The sequence below is a fragment of the Rhinoderma darwinii genome, chromosome 1, assembly GCF_050947455.1.
Source record: "Rhinoderma darwinii isolate aRhiDar2 chromosome 1, aRhiDar2.hap1, whole genome shotgun sequence".
NCBI lineage: Eukaryota > Metazoa > Chordata > Amphibia > Anura > Rhinodermatidae > Rhinoderma > Rhinoderma darwinii.
In genome coordinates, this window is record NC_134687.1 from 233618228 (window position 1) to 233636586 (window position 18359).

Here is an 18359-nt window from a genome sequence, read left to right on the forward strand (position 1 = left end):
CTGGCCTCAGAAATCATCCAGGCCAGCCTCCTGGGATGACGTATCATCCCATGTGACTACCGCTGCAGCCTGTGATTGGCTGCAGCGGTCACATGGGATGGAACGTCATCCCAGGAGGCCGGACTTCAGGAAGAAGGAAGGCATTCTCGGTAAGTATGATATTTTATTTCCGTAGTTGCGATTTTTGCGGTGTAATCGCTGTGAATATGTCGCAAATGTCGCAACACTGCGCTTTCTGTAAGGAAAAATCAACAAAAACGCAGCATAAATTGGCATGCTGCAGAATTAAATTCTTCACTGCAGGTCAATTAACGTTTACGCTGTGTTTTTTTCGGCAGCATGGGCATGAGATTTTTTGAATCTCATCCACTTTTCTGCTACTGTAAATGCTGCGGAATTACCGCACAGAATTCCGTTGCGGAAATTGTGCAGCATTTACGCTACGTGGGAACCCAGCCTAACACTTTCATAAGAAAAGGTGAGTGGAGGGTTTTTCCTACAGTCTGTCACCACAAAATGTCTTCAGCCCTTTTTAATTTCCCTCCTAGAGGGTGCTGTTGCTGGAGGTTTGTAAAGCAATGTCATTTATTGGTATGTTCTTTTCTCCTCTTTATATATGTTGATTTTCTGTCCATTCCTCCATTTTGATAACAGATGAAACACTGTTATTGTCACAACCGTTACAGCGTTAATTGTTAATAAACTCAGACCATACCGTAAATTGGCGATGAGAATGGGATTGCTATGAGTGATAGTATTACATGGAGTGTTCAGTTGGATTAAAGGAGATATAGATTGCAACACTATTCAGCTTATACAATATACATCTATCAAATGGCTACTATTGGTTGAATGGAGGAATTGGATGTCCCCAACCCATCTTCACGGAACTCATATGCTGAAAGACTTATGTTTTACCTGGAAGCAAATAAAGTGTTGAATGCTGTTCAGAAACGTGATGTGCTGCTCATTATCATAAGCCCCAAGACATAGCATATTGTCTGCTCTTTAATGTCCCCTGTTAAACCTTTTGAGGATGTGCTGCCAACATGATGAAAATGTATGGGGACAAACGATCAGAGTAACGATTGCTCGCCCCCATACATAAGCACCTCCCCATACATCATTGCTCCTTGTGAAAGGAGCAAATGAGCACCGATCAATGAGTCGTGCTCGTACTTACGGGACCTTTAGATGTCAATATGTATGCCTCAGAATTTCTAATTATTTTATAAACACACACCAATAGACAACAGAAGCCTACTGAATTAACTCCTTAATGACCGGGCCTGTTTGTACCTTAATGACCAAGCCAGATTTGTAAAATCTGGTATGTCTGACTTTATCAGAGAATAACTCTGCGAAAGTTTTGCATATCCAAGTAATTCTGACATTGTTTTTTCGTCACATGTTGTACTTTATTTTAAGGCTAAAAGTAGACTGATACGATCTGCGTAAATTAATAAAAAAATAGAAATATTTAAGACATTTTGTAAAAATCAACATTTTTCCCTATTTTTAACTGCAATATGTCACATATGTACATACATACTGTACAATTTTTTTTATTAAACATATATTTCCATCTCTTTACTCTATTTTGGTAGTACTTTGGACAAAAAATAATATTTTTTTAGCAATTTAGAAGACTTACAAATTTAATAATAGTTTTATAAATTTTGAAGTACATTTTGTTTTCCTGCACAAAGCCAGGTTTTCAGAGGCTCATAGGTGTTAGGATGATGGAAACCCCCACAAGTGACCCCATTTTGAAAACTACACCCCTTAAGGTATTTATTAAGGGGTGTTGTAAGTATTTTGACCGCACAGTTTTTTTGTAAGAATTCCAGCAAAGCAGGCGTATAAAAATATAATTACATTTTTTCACAAATGTGTCATTTTTAAGACAGATTTATTTTAAAGCAAACATGAGAATGAAGAAACACACCCCAAAATCTATCACCCTGTTTCTCCTGTTTTCAAAAATACCCCCATTGTGGCCCTAATGCATTGCCTGGAAACACGGAAGGCCCGAAAGGAAGGGAGCAACCGGAGGCTTTCAGGACTCATATTTTGCTTGAAAATATTGTAGGTCCCACTGTACATTTGGGGAGGCTTTGAGCTACAAAAACAATAGAAACTCCCCCATAAAAGACCCCATTTAGAAAACTAGACCCCTTAAGGTATTTATCTATGGGTGTAGTTAGCATTTTGACCACACAGGTTTTTCACTAAATATATTGGAATTAGTCTGTAAAAATTTAAATCTACTTTTTTTGTGAAACAACATAGAAATTTTTAATATTTACAAGGAATAACGATCAAAATGCACCTCAACATTTGTAAATCAATGTCTCCCGATTACGACAATACCCCATATGTGGTAATAAACTGCTGTTTGGACCCACAGCAGGGCTCAGAAGGGAAGGAGCGCCATTTGGATTTTGTATTTCTGATTTTGCTGGAATGGTTTTCGGTGCCATGTCGCATTTGCAATGCACTGGAGGGACCAAAACAGTGCAAACCCTCCAAAAGTTACCACATTTGGGAAACTACACCTCTCAAGGAATTTATCTAGCGGTATAGTGAGCATTTAGACCACACGGGTCTTTTGCAGAGTTTATTAGAATTAGGCCTCGAAAATTAATATCAACATTTTTTCCACTAAAATGTTGAATTTTCTCATTTTCACAAGGGATAAAGGAGAAAAAAAAAACCAATTTAAAGTAATTTCTCCCGAGTACGGAAATACCCCACATGTGGTCATACGTTTTTTCATTAGAAATGAATTAACCCTTTCAGGACTGATCCATTTTTTGCTTTCTTATTTTAGATTTTCACTCCCCGCCTTCCAAGAGCCATAACTTTATTATTTTTCCATCAATAGAGTGGTGTGAGGGCTTATTTCTTGTGGGAGGAGCTGTAGTTTTTATTGGTACCATTTATTGGTACATAAAAAGTGATTAAAAGTTGTATTACATTTGTTTTTTAGAGCTAAGGTGACGAAAAAAAAAAAATACAGCGATTTTGGCGGTTTCAATTATTACATTTTTTGAAGGTGTTCACTGTGCAAATTAAATAATGGTATATTGTAATAGTTCGGACTTTTACGGACGTAGCGATGCCAATTTTGTTCATTTTTTTTACATTACTTTAGAAGAAAAATGGGAAAAGTTTTTTTTTTTACTTTAAAAAAAAAAATTCTCACTACTAATAACTTTAATTTTTCTACACATTTCATTAATCCTCTTAGGGGACTTGATCTAGCGATCATTGGATCACTGGTACAATACACTGCAATACTAAAGTATTGCAGTATATTGTTATTTTTTCAAGGCTTCTGTAACAGAGCGATCGCTGTATCTGTCCATTAGTCCCGGGTGTCAGCTGTAATACACAGCTGACACCTGCAGCATATGGAGCAGGCTCAACATGTGAGCCGGCTCCTTACATCAACCCCCGCACCATAACGTGCAATTAAGTCATAGTGAGCAAAGGGGTTAATGCACAGTGCATGGTTCAAAGTGAAAATTGCAATTTTCCACTGGTATGCCATTTTAGTGCATAATATGTTGTGCCCAGTTTGTACCACAGAAGACAAATACCTCATAAAACGTTAAGCGGGTTCTCCCGGGTATGGCGATGCCATATATGTGGGTGCAAACTGCTGCTTGGGCACGCTGCAGGGCTCAGTAGGGAGGGAGCGCCATTTTGCTTTTGGAGCGCAGATTTTGCTTGGTAGTAGTTCTGTTTGGGGTTTTACTAGTATTTTAGTTTATACTGTGGGGGCATGTGTAAGCTGGGTAGAGTACATCAGGGCATAATAAGAGGGTATAACAATGGGGTAAATAAATAATATTTCATAGATATGTGGCCGGTGTCGCACTGATAAATGGCGCCTGATCTTATCCGCTTTTGGAACACTCTGCACATTTTGCATCGCCATATTCTGAAAGCCAGAACTTTTTTTATTTTTTCACCACCGGAGCTGTGTGAGGGCTTATTTGTTGCGGGACAATCTGTACCATTTTGGGGTACATGCGATTTTTTTGATCACTTTTTATTCAATTTTTTTGCAATCCTGACAAAAAACCAAGAATTCTGACAAAGTTTTTTAGTTTATTTTTTTTGTGGCGTTCATCGTACGCTATAAATTACATTATACTTTATTCTGCGGGTTGGTACGATTACGGCGATACCATATGTATATAGGTTTTTTTCCTTTTTTTAGCGTTTGCACAATAAAATCACTTACTTATAAAAAAAAAATATTTTCTGTGTTACCACAGAGAGCCAGAATTTTTTTATTTTTTAGTCAAAAAAGTTGTGTAAGGGCTTTTTTTTTGCGGAACAGATTGAAGTTTCTATTGGTACTATTTTTGGGTACATGCAACTTTTTGATCACTTTTTATTCTTCATTTTGGGAGGGGTGGTGACCAAAAAAATTGCGATTCTGTCGTAGTTTTTTATAGATTTTTTTTGGGGTGTTCATCGTGCGGGAAAAATAACATTATAGTTTTATAGTTGGGGTCGTTACGAACGCAGTGATACCAAATATGTGTACTTTTTTAACGTGTTCATTTTTTTTCCCTATAATAAAAGTCTTATTAGAGGAAAAAAAAGCATTTTGTGTTTATATAACTTATAACTGATTTTTACACTTTTTTTGAAAAACATTTATTACTTATTTTAACTTTTTTTACTTGTCCCACTAGGGGACTACGAGACCTGCAGCTTTGATCGCTTCTAGAGTACATTACACTACACACGTAGTGTAATGTACTCTAACTGTCATTGTGACGTAACTGTCACTCTGACAGAAAGCCGAGGAGGACCGGCCGGAGGCTGTTCCTCTGAGGCTTCCGTACATGGCAACCCGGAGGCCATTGTCTGGCCTCCGATTGCCACAACAAGCATCTTCGTGGGGGCTGCCGATGTGCTTCAAACCACTTAAATGTGGCGACTGCAATCCGTCGCCGCATTTAAGGGGTCAATTGCTGAAAGCAGCGGCGATGGTTCGCTGACCGGCAAGACTGATGTGTCAGCTGTCTAGGACAGCTGTCAGCGCGGGCTTGTCACTCTGTGTTTACACAGAGTGACAGTTTGAAATACTGATGAAAATGAACGTCATTCTGCGCGATCTAGCAGCCGACCATGACGTTCCTTTTCGTCATAGGTTGGGAAAGGGTTAAAGGAACAGTGTCACCAACATTTATTTTTTTATATCAGTTTTATGTTAGGGTTTTATTAAAAACGTTTATATTTATTTGTGTGTTTGTGTGTTACTTTTTTCTATTTTTACACTTTTTCTTCCCTATGGGGGCGGCCATTTTTTTTTCCATTCCTGTATGTGTCGATTAACGACACATACAGACATGGAATATGGCAGCTCCAGTCCCATAGGGACTGCGAACGGGGCCCGTTCCATCCACTTTGGTGTACGCCGTGTGTGTGGGAACGGCGCATGCGCCGTTCCCACACAGTCCGATTTGAAATGCGCGCCGTCCGGCGCCATTTTCCTGTGGACCGGAAGTCGCGGCCGGGCAGTAAGATTACTACTTCCGGTCGCGGCTTCCGGACTTGTGCACATGGAGCAGCAGAAGCAGACGGAGCGGACGGACCGGAGGGAGCGGCGGCGAATGGAGCAGGTAAGTGATTTCTATGTATGTTCGTGTTTCAGTGTGTTTTACTAGTGTATGTAAACCTTCTACACTGTGTGTTAGCTCAAAAAATGGCGACACACAGTGTAGGAGGTTAGACCGTTCAAACCCCTCGTTTCTCCCGGCACTAGCCAGGATAAAGGAGGGGGGGATTCTGAGAGCTCACTAGAGCGAGGGATTTTTTCCCAATTTTGCAGCATAAAGCAATGTGGTTGCTTTACCACATGCAATGCTGCAATTTTGGGAAGTGCTCCATCTAGTGACCAGTGCTGGGAAATATTATAAATTGAATCCAATTTATAATATTTCCTGACTCGTGAAAAAAATAAAAAAAATTAGAACAATGTTTAATCACCTACACACTAATTGTTTAACTAAAAAAAAAAAAAACATGTTTTGCTGGCAACACATTCCCTTTAAGACTAAAAGGAGTACACTGCAAAAAAAAAAAAAGTGGAATCTGGATGTGAATATTCCTTAATCTCTGAGGAGACTTTTTATACGTTATGACCAATAAATAGTCCACCTGTAGAACCATGCAAAGTTAGCCATCTAGATTATAACAAACAGGAAGTGAAAGTAACGTCTGCTTGTTTTGTCAAAGTATACTATGGAAAAGACAGAGGCAAATTGTGGCTTATGACTAAAGGCCATCAGGCAAGTTTACTAGGAAGTAGAATAGTTTGAACCTCTAGGTATTAAATTAACCGGAATGTACCATGTCAAATCAGACTATATGCAGAATATAATGAACCCGTCCCTCCGCGATGGCTGTTTTGGCGATGGTTGCTATGACAAACGGAGGCCTAACAATGATCTTCAGAGCTGCCAGAGGCTGCCTGTCGATGTAAAACTGACAGTTGTAATGCATTGCACTTCATAAGTAGTGCAATGTATTATAACCGTGATCAGAGGTTCAAGCCTTCAAGTCCCCTGGTGGTACTAATAAAAAAAGGAAGTACTTTATCATTGGAAAACAAATTATACATAATTAGTATTGCTGCGTCCCTAACAACCTGAAATGTTAAAGGGTTACGTTGTTTATTCCGCGCATAGAACGGAATTAAAAAAAACCCTAAAAGAAAACAATGCTAGAATGACTGTTTTTTTGGCTATCTTGCCTTCTAAAAAAAATTGTATCAAAAGTGATCAAAAAGTCGAATGTACCCCAAAATGGTACAATCAAAAAACAAGACTCGTCCCGCAAAAAAAAGCCCTCACACAGCTCCATCAACAGAAAAACAAAAAGTTATGGCTCTCAGAATATTGCGAAAAAATTATTACTTTTTTTTAATAAAAAATGTTTTATTGTGTAAAATTAGTAAAACATAAAAAAATTATAGAAATTTGGCATTGCCATAATAGTTCTGACCCGTAGAATAAAGTTAACATGTCATTTATACAGTGCTATGAACGCCGTATTAAAAAAAGACTACAAAATTATGCAGGAATTGCTGTTTTTTTTATCACCTTGCTTCACAATTTTTTTTTATAAAAAGTGATTAAAAAGTCACATGTACACCAAGATTGTACCAATAAAAACTTCAGCTTGTACCGCATAAAACAGCCCTGTTACTACTAAGTCTATGAAAAAATAAAAAAACTTGTGGCTCCAGTAAGGTGGAGATGAAAAAACATCCTGATGTGCCGATGCTGTCTGTGTTCAGAGAGGGGGATAAGTAAGGACACCATTTATCAGTGCGAGTGTATTAAGAATTGCTTCAAAGCGTACCAAACATCTATTGATCATTTTATTATTTATTTACCCCATTTTTACACCACTTTATTATGCCCTCATGTACTACACCCAGCTCACATATGCCCCCACAACATAAACTGAAATACCAGTAAAACCCCAAACTACTACCAAGCAAAATCCACGCTCCAATAGGCGGTCCTTCCCTTTTGAGCCCTGTAGTGTGCCCAAACAGCCGTTTACGTCTACATATATGGCATTCCCATACCCCGAAGAATCTGCGTAATAATTTACGTGGTGTGCGTCTCTTCAGTGGCAAAAGCTGGGCACAACATATTGGGCACTGAAATAGCATATTTATAGAAATATTGCAATTTTCACATTGCGCTATCTGCAGCGCATACATTTCTGGAGTCAAAATGCTTACTACACCGCTTTATTAAATGCCTTGAGGAGTGAAGTTTCAAAATGGAGTCACTTCTTGGGGGTTTCTTTTTACTATTTGAACTCAGAGCATCTGCAATTGTGAACCAATACTGTGTAAATCACCAAATTGGGCCTCAAATGCACATGATGCTCTTCACTCCTGAGCCCTGTCGTAAGTCCAGGCAAAAGATTAGGGCCACATGTAGGATGATTCTAAAGCCAGGAAACACAGCATAATAATTAGAGAGCTGTCTTTTCATGGTGGCACAAGCTGGGCACAACATATTGGGCACTAAAACAGCATAACTGTGGAAAAATTGCCATTTTCAGTCTGCAACATCCACTACGCACTAATTTCTGGACAACATGCTCACTATACCTTTCAATAAATTCTATGTAGTTTCCAAAACCAGGTCACATCTAGCCATTTTCCACTAGTTTGATCTCTCAGGGGCCTTAGCGAATGTGCCCCATTCCAGCAAAATCTGTGCTCCAAGTGTCAAATGGCACTTTTTCCCGCGTGAACCCTGCCCTGTGTCAAAATAGCAGTTTATGACCACATATTGGGTATTGTCATTCTCTGGGAAAATGCTTTACAAATGTTGGACTGCTTTTTTGTTTTATTTCTTGTAAAAACGTAAAAATGTTTAGCTAAACCTACATCTTATTGGGAAAAAATTATTATGTTTAATTTTCACGGTCCAATTCTAATAAAATCTATGAAACACATGTAGATTCGAAATGCTCACTACATCCCTAGAGAAATTTCTTACAAAATGGGGTATTTTGTTGGGTGTTTCTTAAGCCCCCCTTTTTTTTTTCTAAAAAAATACCATACAAATGTACATCAAATACACCATACAACAAAACACAGAAGAAATAAAATATCAAAATAAAAGTAAATAAAAAAACACATTTAAATTATTATAGAAAAAGACAAAGAATGAATAAAAAGGAAAAGAAAAAAAAAGTAAATAGATAGGAAAAGAATATAAAGATGGAGTTAGTTAATTAAGAGAAAAAGATACATTTTCCCATTATCGTTATATCTACAGATAGGGGGAATAGCTCCGCTCAAGGCAGGACCGTACTCTACAATCTGATTCCTTTCTTACTAATGGATCGTATACCCTTTAAATAGATTTTTTTCCTCCATCCAAATCTTCCATCTAGTTTGATAGATTGACTTGTTATTATTTTCTCCTATCCAATATTCATATTGAAAATAAACATTGACTCGGTTAATTACTTCTTTTATCAGGGGGATTTTATCACACTTCCAGTGTACTTGTCACGATCTAGGGGTATGTGGACCCACTAGGCCGCTCTGCCGTAGCGGAGTGGCAGCTGGCCAAGTCACAGTCTATACAAAGTCTATACAATGTTCGTAGCACAAGGGTACCTGAGATAGTAAAGACCGTAGCACATCCACACTGCCATCCCCATACCCTTTCCACCAATTCCTCCTTGCATATACACAATTTATCCTTATAACTAACGTGGCCTCCTGCATTCTGGCGTCGGCCAGTAACCTAGCAACCCTGTGACGTGGCCGAAGCCAACATTGGGCAGGCGCATGCGCAGCCCCAAAGTGTCAGCCTGTTGTCTAACAACCAGTGAAACAGCGCTGATTCAATTGGAGGAGGTTCAGCACCAAACAGCAGACCTCCCCACCACCACCGCCGAGCAGCATATCCTCACAGTCCACAGGGACAGGGGATCCCCCCCACAAATAAACACTCACCCACCGTAAACCTACACCACTGGTCATCATCCGAGGCTTTCACATAAGAGCCGCTACAGCGCTATTTACTCCATTTCCCCCCGCCCAGCCCTCCTTATCTCTCCCTATTCGTGCATAAATTATCAGGTCACATAAACTTAACCACGCAGCGAGGGAGTCCCCGGCGCCAATTTCAGGAACTTATTTAAACACACAAGTTAGCTACACCATACATTTCATGGCCTCAGGTTTACTTGATAAAGGGGTTCTGTTTCCCTGAAACGCATTGTACCTCAATAGACCCTCTCTCTTTTTATGTACTTTTTATGTACATATTCTTATGATCTATTGTTTTAGACAATAAATTATATATATGTGTTGGACTCTTGGAAGTATTGTGCCTAGATGGTGTCTCTTTTTCACAGTGGATCCCAACTGGTTCCCATTGTTTTTATCTACCTGCATTCACTCCCCACCTGACGCTCTAGGGATTACGGCAATGGCAGCATCCTTCCTAACCAACTGGCTCCACAATAAGGTTGTGCCTATCCACGCACAACCCCTAAAGGTGAGCCTCCTTTTGCTATACCTAACAGAGAAAGCCATTGCTAATCTAACGTACTACGTAGCGCCTTTTTGTTCTCTGTACTCAACCAGGCTTTGGCACAGATGGGACTAGATGTGGCAGGTAGCGCCAGACGTGGCGGTTGATACCAGGAGTGGCGGATGATACCAGACGTGGTGTATAACAGCAGGTGTAGAGGATGACACCAGACGTGGTGTATAACAGCAGGCATAGCAGATGACACAACGCGACCCTAACACTAGAAAGGCTCAGGAACAAACACATCACGGGATACAGGATACAGGTAGAAGGGCACGGGAACACTGGGAGCAGGATACAACTAAGGGACCATTTGCAATACGAACATGGGTGGACAACAACAATGCTCAGACAAGGAGTGGAAGGGCGAAGCCCTTTTTATAGTCCAGGATGATCAGTGATAGATTAGGAAACTTTAACATGTGCACGCGCTGGCTCTTTAAGGCCGGGACCAAGCGCGCATGCGCACCCTAACATCGAGAGCAGGGCCAGAAGGCCGTGAGTACCGGCGTCTCCTAGGAGGGAGATGCTGGCAGGATGCCAACGGTCTGTGGTCGTGGCCGTGCAAGGCAAGGAATGGCGGCGGTCCGCGACCACGGCCATGACAGTACACCCCCTTATGCCCCCCTCTTCTTGGGTTCGGAGCATAAGAGGAATTTTCTTATGAGGGTAGGGGCATTGAGGTTCTCTTCTGGCTCCCAGAACCTCTCCTTAGGACAAAACCCTCTGCAGTCCACTAGTTAGAATGTTTTTCCTCCTACTCTCTTATAGTCCAGAATCTCCTTCATCTCGAAGAGAAGAACCACTGGGAGCAACCGCAGACCTAGGAGCTTTACTGAAGCGGTTCAGAACCACAGGCTTAAGGAGGGACATGTGGAATGAGTTGGGAATCTTGAGAGTAGGAGGCAACTGAAGTTTATAGGATACAGGGTTAATCCATTGCAGAACTTTGAAAGGACCGAGGAACCTGGGAGCGAATTTGTGAGCGGGCATCTTGAGACTAATGTTTCGAGGATAGCCAAACCTGGACTCCAGGGGAGAACTGAGGAGGAACTTTTCTTCTTTTATTGGCATGCTTTTTTATGCGGTCCACTGCCTGGAGGAGCGCAGACTTAGTGTGCTGCCAAATGTGAATAAAAGTCCCAAATTAAGAATTTGCTGCTGGCATAGGAAGAGGAACTCGAGGATGCTGGCTGTACACATTGTAGAAAGGAGAAGAGGCAGTAGACTGTTGTACGAGAATTCCGCCAAAGGCAGGAGTTGTACCCAATTTTCCTGTTGGGTGGAAACAAAGTGACGAAGATAATTCTCTAAAATTTGATTGGTCCTCTACACTTGACCATTGGACTGTGGGTGATAGGCAGAAGAGAAGTCCAGTTTTACACCTAGCAGAACTTGGATGTAAATTGTACACCCCAATCCGAGACAATATGCAGGGGAAGTCTGTGTAGCCATGCAGAATAAACAGATTTGCAAGGCGAGGAGCAGAAGGAAGACCAGTCAATGGAATAAAATGTGCCATTTTAGAGAAACGATCCACTACTACTCAGATCGTAGTACATCCAGCTATCGAGGAAGGTCAGTGATAAAGTCCATAGCGATATGCTGCCAAGGGGCATCAGGAACAGGCACAGGTAGTAGAAGACCAGCAGGTTTGGAGCAGGTAGACTTGTTCGAGGCACAGTTCATACATGAGGAGACATAGTCTGCAACATCTCCAGGCAGATTAGGCCACCAATAGTGATGAGCTATCAAGTCCTGTGTCTTACGGACACCAGAGTGCCCAGCTAGTTTAGAGTTGTGTCCCCAGCGGAGTTTTTCCAGGAGGAATGTCTCTAATTTGCAGAGGGTTAGTGGCAATTATTATAGAAGGATTTATGATGTATTGAGGAGTTTCCTCAGAGTCATTGGTTTCAAAGGAGCGAGACAGGGCGTCAGCCTTCACATTCTTGTCTGCAGGATGGAAGTGAAGCAAAAACTGAATTCGGGTGAAGAACAACGACCATCTGTCTTGGCATGGATTTAATCGTTGAGCCAACGGTACGTGAAGTTCTTGTGGTCAGTATAGATAAAAGAATTGATAGCACCCTCCAGCAAGTGTCTCCACACCTCTAAGGCCAACTTGGCGGCCAGCAACTCCCGATCCCCGATGGATTAGTTACGTTCTGCTGGAGAGAATAATTTTTAGAAGAAGCCACAAGCCACCATCTTGCCTTTAGAGTTCCTTTGGCATAGTAGTGCTCCCGCACCCACGGAAGACGCGTCCACCTCCAGAATGAACTGCCGAGAAGCATCAGGGTGATTGAGAACAGAGGCTGAGGTGAAAGCGCTTGAGGTTAATAAACGCTGATTCTGCCTCCGGAGGCCAAACCTTGGCGTTCACCCCCTTCTTGGTGAAGGCTGAGATTGGAGCAGTCAGCGACGAGTAGTTCGGGATAAATTGCCTGTAGAAGTTAACGAATCCCAGTAAACGCTGTTTGGACCGCAGGCCCTGTGGACGTGCACATTCTAAGGCTGGGTTCACACGACCTATTTTCAGACGTAAACGAGGCGTATTATGCCTCGTTTTACGTCTGAAAATAGGGCTAAAATACGTCGGCAAACATCTGCCCATCAATTTGAATGGGTTTGCCGACGTATTGTGCAGACGACCTGTAATTTACGCGTCGTCGTTTGACAGCTGTCAAACGACGACGCGTAAATTGACTGCCTCGGCAAAGAAGTGCAGGGCACTTCTTTGCAACGTAATTTGAGCCGTTCTTCATTGAACTCAATGAAGAGCAGCTCAAGATATACGAGCGTCACAGACGCCTCGTATATTACGAGGAGGAGCATTTACGGCTGAAACGACGCAGCTGTTTTCTTCTGAAAACAGGCTGTCATTTCAGCCGTAAAAGCCAGCTAGCGTGTGAACATACCCTAAGACGAATTTCACCTTCTCAGGATCCATCTTGAGTCCACGGCCAGATATGATGTAGCCCAGGAATGACAGAGAGCTTTTCTCGTACACACATTTCTCAAGTTTAGCATATAGATGATTACCCCTTAACCGCGACCGAACTTGGCGAACATGCCTCCGATGCGTTATCAAATCAGGAGAGTAGATCAGGATGTCGTCCAGATAGACCACATGAAAATGTCATTTACAAACTCCTGGAACACAGCTGGAGTGTTACATAGACCAAAGGGCATCCCGAGATATTCGTAGTGGCCGTCTCTGGTGTTAAATGCGATTTTCCACTCGTCACCTTCATTTGGCATAGACTTCTTCACGAAGATGTATCCGGCTCCGGTCGGGGAGGTTCCCCTTTACATAGGTGGACATGGCTATGGTCTCTGGTAGGGAGAGAGGATAAACTTGCCCTCGAGGTGGTGAGGCATCAGAAAGTAACTCAATAGGGCAGTTGTAGATGCAATGAGGTGGAAGAGTTTCTGCTTCCTCCTTACTGAAGATGTCCGCAAAACCAGCATAATGAGATGGTAGCTTGGAGAGAGTGACTGAGGCAGTGGAGGCAAAACAGGACGAACCAGTGGCAGGCAACGGCTAAGGCATCTGGGCCCCCATTGGAGGACTTCAACAGAACTCCAGTCGAGAACCAGAGCGTGTAGACGAAGCTAAGGCAGGCCCAGCAGAACAGGGTTGATAGCTTTAGGTAGAACGAGAAAGGTAATCTGTTTCGAGTGAAGAACTCCGATTTGTAGTGTCCGTGGTTTAGTGACAGACACAATAGGATCGGGCAATAGTAGTCCATTCATAGAAGCAACAGCCAGGGGTCTCTCCAGAAGAGCTGTGGGTAGAAGTAGGCGAACCACTAAATCCTGCTGGATAGAATTTGCAGCTGCTCCGGAATCCAGATAGGCAGAGGAGGAGTGTAAGGTCTCTCCAGAGATGATGTTTACAGGAATAGATAACTTGGAAGAGGCTTTGACGTTTGGCATCGTCCCACCTAAGGTTGTCTCTCCAACCAACCCTAGGTGCTGGAGTTTCCCGACTTTTGTGGACATTGGTGCACCAAATGGCCTTTAAAGCCGCAATACAGACACAGACCTGAAGAGCGACTGCGCTGTTTCTCCCGCTCGGACAATTTGATTTTGTCTACCTGCATAGGTTCTTCAGGTAGAGCAACAGGGGGATGCAATAGGGGTCTCTAGAACGAGGATGCCAGTCTGTGGAAACGTCTCTCCCACATAACCTCCTGAGCACATTCCTGGTTCCTCATGTTGACCCGGGTAGCCAACAGGTTAAGAGCATACAGGGTAGAAGGAAGATCACTGGCTGCTAAAATGTCGCCACCAATGCCTCATTGTTCCATGCCAACTCTGCTGTCAGTGTACGGAAGGAGATAGCACACTCTCCTACCTACCATGGACCTACCATTGCTTGAGAGTTAGCAGAGTGGCCGCTGCATAGGATGTTCGATTACAGTGCGAAAAGTCTCTGGGAATAGCGCCAGGTCCGAAGATTCAGGGCCCTCTCATTCCAAGATGGGCTTTGCCCATGCCAGGGCCTAGCCAGCGAGAAGGGAAATGATGAATGCTACCTTGGCCTTATCAGACGGGAAGAGGTGACCACGCTGTCTAAAATGGATGGTACATTGGTTGATGAAACCTCTACAGGCTCTAGGATCACCGTCATAGCGAGGTGGAAGAGGCAGCAAAACTGTGGATCTGGAATAGACAGGTGGAGTAACTGGCAGTGGAATGGCAGCAGCATCCTGAAGAGGAGCAGGAGGCTGATCCAGTCGGGCAATGATAGAGTTTACTGACACGAGGAGTTGATCCTGGCGTGCATGCAGGTCACGCATATCCGTTTGCATCACCTGAACCCCGGTCTTAGGTTGGCCAGCGGGTTCCATGGCCTGAGCGTACTGTCACGATCTAGTCTAGGGGTATGTGGACCCACTAGGCCGCTCCAACGTAGTGGAGTGGCAGCTGGCTAAGTCACAGTCTATACAAAGTTTCTAGCACAAGGGTACCTGAGATAGTCTAGACAGTAGGGGAGGCTTTAGCACAGGTGGAATTTGACATGGCAGGTAGCGCCAGATGTGGCGGATGATACCAGGAGTGGCAGATGACACCAGACGTGGTGTGTGACAGCAGGAATGGCAGGTGACACTAAATGTGGTGTATAACAGGCATAGCGGATGACACCAGATGTGGTGCATAACAGCAGGCGTAGCAGATGACACAATGCAACTCCAACACTAGAAAGGCTCAGGAACAAACACAACACGGGATACAGGTAGCAGGGCACACTGGGAGCATGATACAACTAAGGGACCATTTGCAATACGAACATGGGTAGACAACAACAACAACGCTCAGGCAAGGAGTGGAAGGGGCGGAGCCATTTTTATAGTCTAGGATAATCAGGGATAGATTAGGAAACTTTAAGATGTGCACTCTGGCCCTTTAAGGCCGGGACCGAGCGCATGCGCGCACCCTAACATCGAGAGCAGGGCTGGATGGCCAAGAGTGCCGGCGTCTCCTAGGAAGGAGACACTGGTCTGTTACAGTATTAATATTTCACTGCGAGCTGCAGACAGGATTTTACTAACCAGGCCCATCCAGGTATAATACCTAATCCAATGTTAAGTAGGGCCAACTCTGGCATAGGATCGATCATTTTTTTTTTTACACATTTAGGAAAAAATATCTAGCCAGAATTGTTCAAGTAAAGGGCAGAAACACCACACATGCGGGAGATCCCCTTTATATCCACAGCTTTTCCAACAGAGGGCCGCTTGCTCCTCTGTATGTGTTGCTAACCTTGTCGGATAATAGTACCGTCTCAGCTGTATTTTCTTTAATTTTTCAATATTGTTTATACAATAAGTGTTTTGGTAGGTATACCTTAGAGCTTTTTGCTAGTCCTTTATAGAGTAATCTTGTTTTAGATCCTGTTCCCACTTGATCATATATGTACATTTAGCATTATAGCCCCTAGTTACCAGCTCTTTATATATACTGGACAGTGCAGATTTCCTTCCTGTATTATTCCTCAGCGATTCATTATTTTTTGGGCACATACTCCTAGTATTGGAAAGCTTTTTTCAGGACCAAGCACATTTTGCCCTCGGGACCAGCCCCATTTTTTCAAATCTGACATGTGTCATTTTATGTGGTAATAACTCTGGAATGCTTTTGTCTAGCGAAGCGATTCTGAGATTGTTTTCTCGTGACATATTGTACTTTATGTTAGTGGAAAAATTTGGTCAATAAATTCATTGCTTATTTGTGAAAAATACCAACATTTTAAGAAAATTTGCAAAAATTATGATTTTTCGAATTTTAAATGTATCTGCTTGTAAAACAGATAGTAATACCTCAAAAAATAGTTACTATTTCACATATTGCATATGTCTACTATGTCTTAGAACTTTAGCAGAAATTTCTCAGACTTTCAAGAAAATTTCAAAAGGCTATTTTTCAAGGACCAGTTCAGTTGTGAAGTGGCTTTGAGGGCCTTATGTACTAGATAGACCCCATAAAACACCATTTTAAAAACTGTACCCCTCAAAGTATTCAAAACAGCATTCCGAAAGTTTCTTAGCCCTTTAGGCGTTTCACAGAAATTAAAGCAAAGTAGAAGGGAAATTTACAAATGTTATTTTTTGGCAAAAATTTATTTGTAATAAAAAAAATTCTGTTAGGCTGGGTTCACACGACATATTTTCAGACGTAAACGAGGCGTATTATGCCTCGTTTTACATCTGAAAATAGGGCTACAATACGTCGGCAAACATCTGCCCATTCATTTGAATGGGTTTGCCGACGTACTGTGCAGACAACCTGTGATTTACGCGTCGTCGTTTGATAGCTGTCAAACGACGACGCGTAAAAATACAGCCTCGTCAAAAGAAGTGCAGGACACTTCTTTCAGACGTAATTTGAGCCGTTCTTCATTGAACTCAATGAAGCACAGCTCAAAATTTACGGCTGTCAGAGAAGCCTCGCAAAATGCGAGGAGGAGGAATTACGGCTGAAACGAGGCAGCTGTTTTCTCCTGAAAACAGTCTGTCATTTCAGCCGTAAAAGCCTCTCATCGTGTGCACATACCCTTACACAGAAGGTTTTACCAGAGAAACGCAACTCAATATTTATTACCCAGATTCTGCAGTTTTTAGAAATATCATACATGTGACCCTAGTGTGCTAATGGACTAGAACACAGGCCTCAGAAGCAAAGAAGCACCTACAGGATTTTGGAGCCTCCGTTTTTTAGAATATATTTTAGGCACCATGACAGGTTTGAAGAGGTCTTGTGGTGCCAAAACAGTGGAAACTCCCCAAAAGTGACACGGTTTTGGAAACTACACACCTCAACGAATTTATCTAGAGGTATAGTTAGCATCTTGACCCCACGGGTCTTTTGCTATATTTTTGGAGTTTGTCTGTGAAAATGAAAATCTACTTTTTTTTCTGAAAGAATATAAAAAATAATTGCATTTTTACAAGGAATAAAGAATAAAAAGCACCACAAAACTTGTAAAGCTATTTCTCCCGATTATGGCAATACTCCATATGTGGTAATAAACTGCTGTATGGACCCACGGCAAAGCTCAGAAGGGAAGGAGCGCCATTTGGATTTTGGAGTGCAGATTTTAATGGATTGGTTTTCAGTGCCATGTCGCGTTTGCAATGCCATGTCGCGTTTGCAATGCCCCGGAGGGACCAAAACAGTGGAACCCCCCCCCCCCAAAAGTGACCCCATTTTGGAAACTACACCCCTCAAGGAATTTTTCTAGGGGTATAGTTAGCATTTTCACTGCACAGTTTTTTTGCTGAATTTAGTAGAGTTAGACCGTGAAAATGAAAATCTACTTTTTTTCTGAAAAAACATAGAAATGTTTAATTTTTACAAGAAATAAAGGAGAAAGAACCCCAAAACTTGTAAAGCAATTTCTCCTGATTACATCACTATGCCATATGTGGTAATAAGCTCCTGTTTGGACCCACACCGGGACTTAGAAGGGAAGGAGCAATATTTGACTTTTGTAGCTCAAATGTAGCTGGAATAGTTTTTGGGTGTCATGTCGCATTCTCAAAGCCCCTGAGAGACCAAAACTGTGGAAACCACTCAAAAGTGACCCCATTTTGGAAACTACACCCCTTAAGGAATCTATCTAGGGGTATAGTGAGCATTTAGACCCCATGTAATGACAGGGATAGGGAAACAGACAAGTGAGCCATAATCTACCCTAGGCGACGGAGTACAACTGGGCGACGGTCCCTACACTCAGTAAGTGCA